The sequence below is a fragment of the Malurus melanocephalus genome, unplaced genomic scaffold, assembly GCF_030028575.1.
Source record: "Malurus melanocephalus ecotype Western Australia unplaced genomic scaffold, MMel_1.1 scaffold_201, whole genome shotgun sequence".
Taxonomy (NCBI): domain Eukaryota; kingdom Metazoa; phylum Chordata; class Aves; order Passeriformes; family Maluridae; genus Malurus; species Malurus melanocephalus.
In genome coordinates this window covers 482,009-490,964 of record NW_026623433.1, presented here as the reverse complement: position 1 = coordinate 490,964, position 8,956 = coordinate 482,009, and the positions used below count along the sequence as shown (strand labels likewise).

The 8,956-nt window shown below is 47.8% G+C and overlaps 1 protein-coding gene across 7 annotated transcripts in view; it reads right to left on the bottom strand.

Annotated features, from left to right (window-relative positions):
• The window catches only part of ARHGAP32 (Rho GTPase activating protein 32), a 234,830-nt gene that overhangs the window by 104,248 nt on the left and 121,626 nt on the right, over positions 1–8,956 (bottom strand). Inside the window, exon 1 of one of the 7 annotated variants that reach the window (XM_057373538.1) lies at positions 4,458–4,512. The exons of the other annotated variants lie outside the window; for them this stretch is intronic. The gene's annotated coding sequence lies outside the window, so the exon portion shown is untranslated. Of the gene's footprint in view, positions 1–4,457; positions 4,513–8,956 lie in introns of those variants that run through there. 7 annotated transcript variants of the gene reach the window in all.

The following is an 8,956-nucleotide window of genomic DNA, read 5'->3' as shown; positions in this document are numbered from 1 at the left end:
AGAGCTGGACACAGTAAATCCCTTTCCCAGCARACACAAGCTCCCATCCAATCACAGGTGCACTCAGAGGTTGGGTTTTATGCAAGAACTCGCACTGAGCAAATGTTAGAGGCTGTGGGATGTGTGTTTTGTCTGCAGTTCCTTCCAGAACTATTTTAAGCTTGCAAATCACACGAGACAGTTCCTTCCTATGGCAGGATGATTATTCAGCAGTCAGCATCCCCATCTGAGCTTCACCTTCAAGACTAATAAATCCCAGCTAGAGAAACAGCTAGAGAAAAGGGCAGGTCCCAACCCCAGCAGGACCCTCRGGGTGCTTTACTGGTCCTGGATGCAGCAGTGGCTCCACATGTGCCTTGCAAGCACAAGAACAGGGMTCCTTAGGGCTATTTGGATATTTTGTTTTTAACAGAAGCCTCCAGTGAGGTCATGCACAAGTGCTGCACATCTTGGTGCTTCTGAGAGAGRTGCAAACGGCTGGCACACTCCTTGAAGTCCTTCAAAATCAAAATTCCTGCAGAGAATAACTTTAAAATCGTTGAATCCCAGAATGGTTTGGGTTGGAAGGRACCCACGCTGCTGCTGCAGAGCTGTTCTGAGACACAGATCACAGCGGATCCACAGCTGGTGCCTCTCTGGAGATGAGATCAGGAGTAGCCTTGACATAACTTCACTCAGTGCAGTCAGAAATGCACAACTTGGAAAGATCCCCCTTCAATCCCYGATCCTGGGTAGAGCTGCCAACACGGGCTGCTGGTGTAAAACTGCTGGAGTTGCTTGTTTTAACTCCTAAGCCAAGGCTATTTGATGCTTAAGCTTGTTGAGACACAAAATCTCAGAGTTCTATCACAGATAYTTTCCTTAGATTTTCCCATATTAAGCTGCAAATGTTTTCTCAAGTGGTCTCACCCTTTCATTTCCTCTAAATGTGTAAGAAGGTCAATCTTCATAAGCAATGAAATATTCATAAAARCTTCTTAGATGCAGCCACTGGAGACCCCATTAGGCAAAAACAACTTMTGAGCATCTGCAAACAGAATGTTTTCATGGAATTAAAGTATCTGAGGTTATTGAAAATGAAGCAGGAACACCCCTGCATGTGGCTTCAGGGAGGGCAGGGCCTTGGGCACTGGGGATTGGCACAGAACATCCTAGATTGCTCCGTGGGCTCCATTTGCCATCTGTGGGGCTTCTGGCTGGAATTTTCTGGGTTTGTCTTTTGTCTCTAAAACTCTCTATGTTAAGAAATGACTGTACTCCGTGGATTCCTGACTAAGGAAATCACAGCCCTCAGACCAATGGTGTTAAACTTCAGTGACTAAAACTGGGCTGAGAACTGCTTCTCACCTTCRCMRGGTGAAGCCTGGGTTTTATCTTTTTTTATGACACAGGATCAATGTCACTTGGAATGACATTTGGGAAGACAYAGGTGAAACCCAGGGCTGCTGCTTCCTGGATTTCTTTCCTGCAGGTTTGTTTCCATGATGACCTCATTTCCTTCTCTGTTGTGGGGACATGACTCCCAGTGTCTGGGGTTTYAGGAAGACAACAATGGAGCACAACAGCAAGCAGAGGCTCTCAAACCAACAGCCACGGGCAGGGAGGCTGTGCTCTCCCAGACTTACAACAGGGAGGAAGTTCCAAACAGCCACAGCCTGGGAAGTGCCTGTGCTCAGTGAGTGACCACACTGGGGAATCGCTGCCAGTGCCTGGATGGGAGGGTGCTTTGGGGCAGACAGTCACATCCCTGCTGCCAGCCTGTCCCAAGGAGATCACTGGCCATTCCCAGCAGCACAACAGCCCCGGGGTGAACTGCCTGCTCCCCTCACAGACACAGGCTCCAGGGATCGAYAACTGGAGATAAATGAGCAGAATCTATTAGTGACCCCCATCTGTGACTCCTGGCCACCAAGAGACATCCCCTGGATCAAACACAAAGCACACCTCGGGTGGGAATCAAGGAGAGCTGGGCTCAGCCCAGCCCGGCTGCATCTGGCTCAGCACACACTATGGCACACTGCTGCTGCTCGGGTGATTGTGCTACTGTTTGAGAAAACAGCCCATTCCAGGAGGGTGGGTGGTGTCCTGCTCCTTGTCCCAGAGCTCCATCCCAGCATCTCTGGCCAGCCTCACCTTGAGCTCGGCATCCCCTGCACCTCGTGGGACTTTGCTTTTCCCAAGGAAAGGAAACAACTGCGGTGCAGCCACAAGGAAATTAAAACGGTCTAGGGGTGCACAACTTATGCCTTCCAAATTCAGTTTCCATTAAAAAATATAGTATAAATGAGACATTTCCTTAATAAAAACAATTGTAAGGCTGRGTTAAATGACTGTGGGCAGAGGTTCCTGTTAATGCTACACTGCTAATAAAATCTAATTAYAAACAACAGCAATTCCAGGCACAGACACCTCCAGGTACCATAAACCAGACCCCAGGCAGAGAGGTTCAATGTAAAAAGAGTGAAGGCATATTTTGAGTGACTTCACAAAAAGTAACTTTTGGAGCTTTTTTGGGAGCAGGCAAAGGATTTTGAACTTCTTGTTTTGTTTCAAACTTCCAAGATTCCACTCTTACTAAGCTGCACAATAGTTAGAGAAGCTTGCCCGTAGCCCTCCAGGGCACACTGACTTGTTCCCCATGAAACCTTAACTTCTAAAAAGGCAGGCAGGAAGGAAGGGAAAGAAAGAAAAGAAAGAAGAAAGAAAGAAAAGAAAGAAAGAAAAGAAATAAAAGAAAGAAAAGAAAGAAAAGAAAGAAAAGAAAGGAAAGAAAAGAAAGAAAAGAAAAGAAAGAAAAAGAAAAGAAAATAAAGAAAAAGAGAAAGCCTGGTTATTCACAGAAGTGCGCTGTAAGGAATCAGTCTAAAGAAAAAGCCACAAGTCAAACAGATCTCAGATAATTAATTTAAATCTCAGAGTGGCTGAATGTTGTGTGTGAGAAGCAGTGCCATGCACTGTGCCGGAATTTGAAAGCTGCCAGTCCAAATAATCCTGGTGACTCTGCTCAGCCAAACACACACAGAGAAATAAAACACAAAAMCCCCTCAGTTTCTTTAAYTCATGGCAAACATTAAGCTCGGAGYTGTGAGTGACACGGGTGYTGYATCAGCAGCACCAGCACCCAAATGARAGGTGTCACTCAGCCTGACCAGCTTCTGGGGGAAAAAACGTCTGGGAAGAGATTCCCTCTCTTCACATATGCAAATCTGGGTGAGAGGGATGAAAGGCTCAGTGGCCCTTAGGAAAAGCAAGCAGCAAAGATAGGCAGGAAATAGGAAGTGGTTTAAGTCCAACTCTCCTACACAAAAGCCAAGGAGCTGAGCCAGCACAAAGGGAGCTTTGGGACACGTCCTGACAGCCACAGAGCCGGAGCCTGGCAGGGCAAGGAGCAGGGAAAATCTCCCAAGGGTTCAGCAGGAGCACTGGAGGTGCTGAGCACTCCCTTGTGCTGCTCACAGAGAGCTCCCAGGGCTCAGGCTCCAGAGGTGACATGTGGACAAAGTCATTCCTAGAAAGTCCAGATGCTGACTTTGCCTGGTTAATAATTTACTGGCTATGACTGAAGAAATGCATGTGAACTCCTCAAACTTCCCTGTCGACTGCAGTTTGCTCTGCAGCTCCTGTCAGCACAACATCCAGCATGAGCACTGCATGTCCCTGCACCTGATGAAAGATTTATCCCAGTCTGCTCCACAAACCTACAGCTCTGTCTCAAAAACACAAAAWAAAGAGCTACATAATTATCCAGGTAAAAGTTCAGAGTCAATATGTACTCACTTTGACAACAGATATTCCTTTATATTCAAAGGATTCTTTTCAAAGGTACATGAAAGATCAAAGAAGAGGGAAAAATAATAAAATCTCTTTTGCTAACCCTAGCCTCATAACAAAGGACATGTCCTAGGAACTATTAGCCGTAGTTTGGAACACATTTAGAACCAGAATATGCAAGACACTCATTTTATTACTGGCCCCTCATTTCTCTGCTTAGTAGGACATAAAATAGAGGTTTAAAACATTTATCTCAATAGCCATTCCTTTCTCCTRAGGCAGGAAAGCTCTGCTGGGATGCTCCCCAGCCCACTCCCAACTAATTCCCTACACCTCATTAATATGGCTTTCAGACTGACTTCCTCACTGCAAAAAGATCTTCCCAAAGGCCACAGGTTAATCTCTGGGAGGGAACCACAGTTTGCATTATCCTGAGCTTTAAAATCCGTCATGGAAGACAGTCTGCACAAAAATATAACCACCTCCCCCTCTTTAAACTACCTCTGCAGAGTCTGCAAAGAACCCTCGCTAAACTGGAATCGGAATCATTCCTTACTGAAACAGCAGCACTTGGTGCCACCCCGCAGGCACCCTCCCAGCTGGTTTTACTTTCTCCCGACGCCTGGAGCAAACAAAAAGGATCTGAGAGGCAGCCCAGAGGGTCTCCGGGGCTGTGCACTACTCACCCCTGGCGCAGCGCTCCGGACGGGCTCCCTGGCCAAGGCCTGACAGCTCCAGCTCTCCCCGCAGCTTCCCAGCAGCTGAGCGAGAAACTGCGGCCGGCATCAGCCCCGGGTGCCGAGCAGAGCAGAGCAGCGCTGCGGGCGGGGGCTCAGCGCCGGCTGTCCCCGGCGGGGTCTGTCCCGTTCCCTTTCCCGTTCCCGTYCCCKTTCCCGTTGCCGTTCCCGTTCCCGTTGCCGTYCCCGGGCCGCTGCCGCCGCAGCCCGGCGCTCCTAGGGCCGGCACCGCCGCCCGGCCCCCGCCGCAGCCCCCAGCGCCGCTTCCACGCTGCCCATTTCATGCTCAATTGGCACGGCACACRGATCCGTGGTGCTGCCGCCGCCGCCGCTCGCTCTCTCATTGGAAAGGTCCCGCGGGACGAGCCGGGCAGTGCAGCGGGAGCCAAGAGAAACAGGGAGGAGGCAGGGAATGCTTGTGCTCRGAGCGGCACGGAGCGGCTGCACGGCCCCGCAGCGGGACACGGGCTGACAGCAGCTGCCACCGCATCCTGAAAGCAGCACAGGCCAGGGCACGATGATTCCTCACCGTCCCTCCTTCCCCAGTGCTTCAGCCGGGATAAAGCTCCACGGAACTGGCCGCAGCCGCGGGGATGGGGCAGGATGCGCGCCCGGTGCCGGGGCACGGCGGGGCTCTGTCACTGCACAGACCCACGGCAAACARSATTTAATGATGKAAAGGTKGCTGTCAAAGCCTTCCCTGGCCAGYAAACGGCCTGAACACGTCTGTGTSACCGARGGGTCCGTGTGAGACACAGAGTGAATGAGACTCATCTGCGACACCCAATATTGCAGATCATTCTTCACTGCCTGCATTTTGTCATTCACCAACACGACCAGGGCCATCACACCCTTCCCCAYAGACCCAAAAACTTGGGTGTGATGGGGCTTTCAATTTTTAAACGGGAGTAGTAATTTAACAGTGATTATTCTAATGAACACCACACCATGTGCTACTGCAATTCCACAGAACTTCTGTCAGCYCAGAATACCCAAGTTTAGCCCTTTCTATGCAGAAAGAGGCATTTTGGGAATTGCTGGCCACAGAAGTGGTTCTATCCCAACCAGCCCACTCCTGGGAGGGAATACCATTAGCTCCCTCTTCTCCATGACTCCAAGGTTAATATTGGAATATTAAGATCTGACACTTTCTCAGCACAACCTCGAGCTTTGGTCACAAAGGTCCCTTGTCAAATTCAGGCGTAATTTTGCAATCCAAGTCAGGGAAGTCATAGAACAAAACCAGTTCTCAGAATCTGCAGGTCTCTGTCAGAGCCTTCACCTTCCAAGAGCCAAGCAGAGTTTTTATCCTGAATATGTCAGAAGTCAGTCCTGTATTTCATTTACAATTTTACTGTGGATGATGCTCTGTTCGAAGGCCATGTTCGATGCTTGACACCATCAGTATCAGAGATGGGCTGGGCAGCCCAAAAATGCTATGGAATGATCACCTCAGCACCCAGCTGGGTTGGCAGAGTGCTCTGGTCCATTAACATCCCACAGCAGGAATTGCCCATAAGTTCACATTTAAAGTCTGCAGAGAACAGATTTTCCAAGTCTCTTGCCCACTCTAACAATGCAGGGAGGGGGCAGAGAGCTCTGCCCATTCCAGCCCTGAGAGCCCTGATCCTGCCCATGGGCACAAAAAACTAATTTTCCCCATTTGTTGCCTACACTAACAACAAACTGCCATCTATTTTATGTGTCCCTTGTCCATATCCTACGTGATGCTGTAACACAAACACCCCTCATGCCTAAAAAGCATTTTCACGTGGCTGTGCAGTCAATTAATGAGCTTCCCTTCCTCTCACATGTTGAGTGTAGCACAGCACAGTACGAGAACATGCACTTCTAGGGCAGGAACAGACATATTTAGTGTAGTAAAATGGATTTTTATGATAGAAAAATAAACTTTCCAAGCCTTCCTCATCAGCTGATAGCGATTTCCCCCTCTTCCAAGTTTCTCTTTGTTCTTTCAGCTCTGAAAATACCCTCGAGAATTTGTAATGCTCAATGCAAGCTGTTTAAAGAATTGAAAATTAGCATTGTTAGAAAGAAACTCCATTTCTTTCCTACCCAATGCCCTATTTCTCCCAAACCTTGGAAATTTCCTGTCCACTAAACTGTCAAGAAGGCATTTAACTGTTACACTGGGAAACTTATCAGAAGGTGCCACTGGTTGCTGTATTTTCAGGTATGACAAGTTGRGAAAATTTATGAGATGGCTTCTCACATCCCCAAATAAATGAGACTGTGGGGTGCTGCAGCACAAAGAAATAAACATCTAGGGAATGTTTATGAAGGAAATCAGTGCCTATAAATTACACAGCCTGGGCCACCCCTGGAGCAGTCTTATTTAGTGCAAACAGGGTATAACCAGCAAAAATGAGCCTTCCATGTGCTGCTCTCCCMTCAGGCTCCCTCAGCCCATCTGATTCCCAATCCTCTCCCGCACCTGGTCGTTTCTGATAAAATTAGAAAGCAATTCCTGACACAGAGCTGGTGCCACTACACATCACTATGTGCAGCCTGGCCTGTCATGGACAAGGGGATTACAGGAAGTGACAATGAAGAAAATCTCTTCTGAGGACAGAAACATATTTGCTGAGGCCAAAAGCATCCTGAAATGACCTGTAAGAAAGAGGCAAGAGAGGCATGTCTGAACATGGTCCCTACCACATACTATCACCAAATCATTAATGTTAAAAAAACACCTCCAAGACATCAAATCCAACTTCTGAGTGAAGAATTAGCATTTATGGTTTATAAATACATGGAGCTGAAAAGGATTCTACCAGTATAACACAAGCCTCATCACAAATTTTGCTCCTTCTGATAAACTAGTTCTGATCGCATAATTCCTACCAGAGAGCTGATTTCCTTCTAAGTGGGAAAAAAACCACCAGCAAACAACCAAAATATTCTCATTCCCTCTACTGACAAATCCCATTTTAACCAGCCTKGATATGGACTATTCTCTAAACTGAGTTCATTAAATGAAATCATCACTCTCATCCTTACAAACAACAACATCCAGCTCTCACTGGCACAGGCAGATCAGAAGCCTGGRTGAATTTCCAATTCTGAAATAGTATCTCTTTCATCTCCTTGCTACTGTGGGTGTTTCGGGACCCACAGGAAGGCATGAGCCGGGACAGTTTGGGAGTGCACTCAACGTGTTTCACATCCCACCAGCTTCACAGCTCCACTGTGAAGTTCTGTAGAGGAACAAAGCAAAATTTTCCTTGAATTTGCTTCAGCTCTTTCCTAGAGCTCTTTTCCACCAAAATCCCCAAGTTTCCCAGGAGCCCAAGTCCAGTGTCTCTGTTGGACCAGAGAGGAACATCCCAGAGTGACTCCGTGTGTCCTGCCGGAGACAAACCCTTAAAAAACAATAAAAACACCCCCGACCTTCCAGCTCTCCACAAAATACACGTTTTTCAAACTCCTCAGCATTTCAAACCCTCTGAATGGCTCCAGTTTAATTTGCTGTTGTGTTTGGGCCAGTGTTGATTAACACATGTAAATAAAGGCAGCTGGTGTTACCTCTCTCTATTTACATTTCACACCCTATTAAAGCCTGGTTTCACAATTAATTGAAAGCAAAAGGAAATTATTCAGAAATGAGTCCTCTCTGGCAGGTCTAGTGAAAACCTGGGGAGACCCAGCCCCCCTCTTGGCAGCATCCAGAACCCAACATCTTGGATCCCACACAGCAACACCAAAACACTGCTGGAAAAGGAAATCAAAATCAAACCCCTCCTGTTGCACATTTCTCATCACAGGAAAAGGGGAGGAATTTTCTGTCCTCCTGGCAGGAAAACTGTATTCTTTCATGTGCAGAATTTAATAGATCAAAGTAGCAACTTTGACAATGAAGAAATGCTTCCCCTGCACACAAACTATCCAAAAAGAGGTCCAAGGARCAGCCCAGCCATGTTCAAACACCCCCAGTTTGGTGCAGGAGGGATCCTCAGGGTCAAGTCAGGACTGTATCTCAGGAGCCATGAAAGCACAGCAATAACAAACAGATAGAAGCACCTGACAATCTCTGGCCACACTCTGAGCCCAAAAACTCATTTATGGCACACGTATAAATGGTATAAAATCAGCCCATGACCACAGAAATCCCCTCTCCTTGGGCTGGGTCCGTTTCTCCTGTCCTTTCCTACACCCCARCCCAGCCTCACTCCCAAGAAACCCCAAGCAATCACCAAGAGGAGAACTTCRGAAACTGCAAGTTCCTGATGCTAAAATTTTATCCCAACCACCTCCACCAAATCATAAAATCATCAAATCCCAGAGCGGTTTGGGCTGGAAGGGACGTGAAACCCCATCCCATTCCATAGGCAGGGACACCTTCCACAATCCCTGGTTGCTCCAAGCACTGTCCAACCTCTTGGACACCTCCACAGCTGCTCTGGGCAGAAATGCAGCTGTTTGGAGCT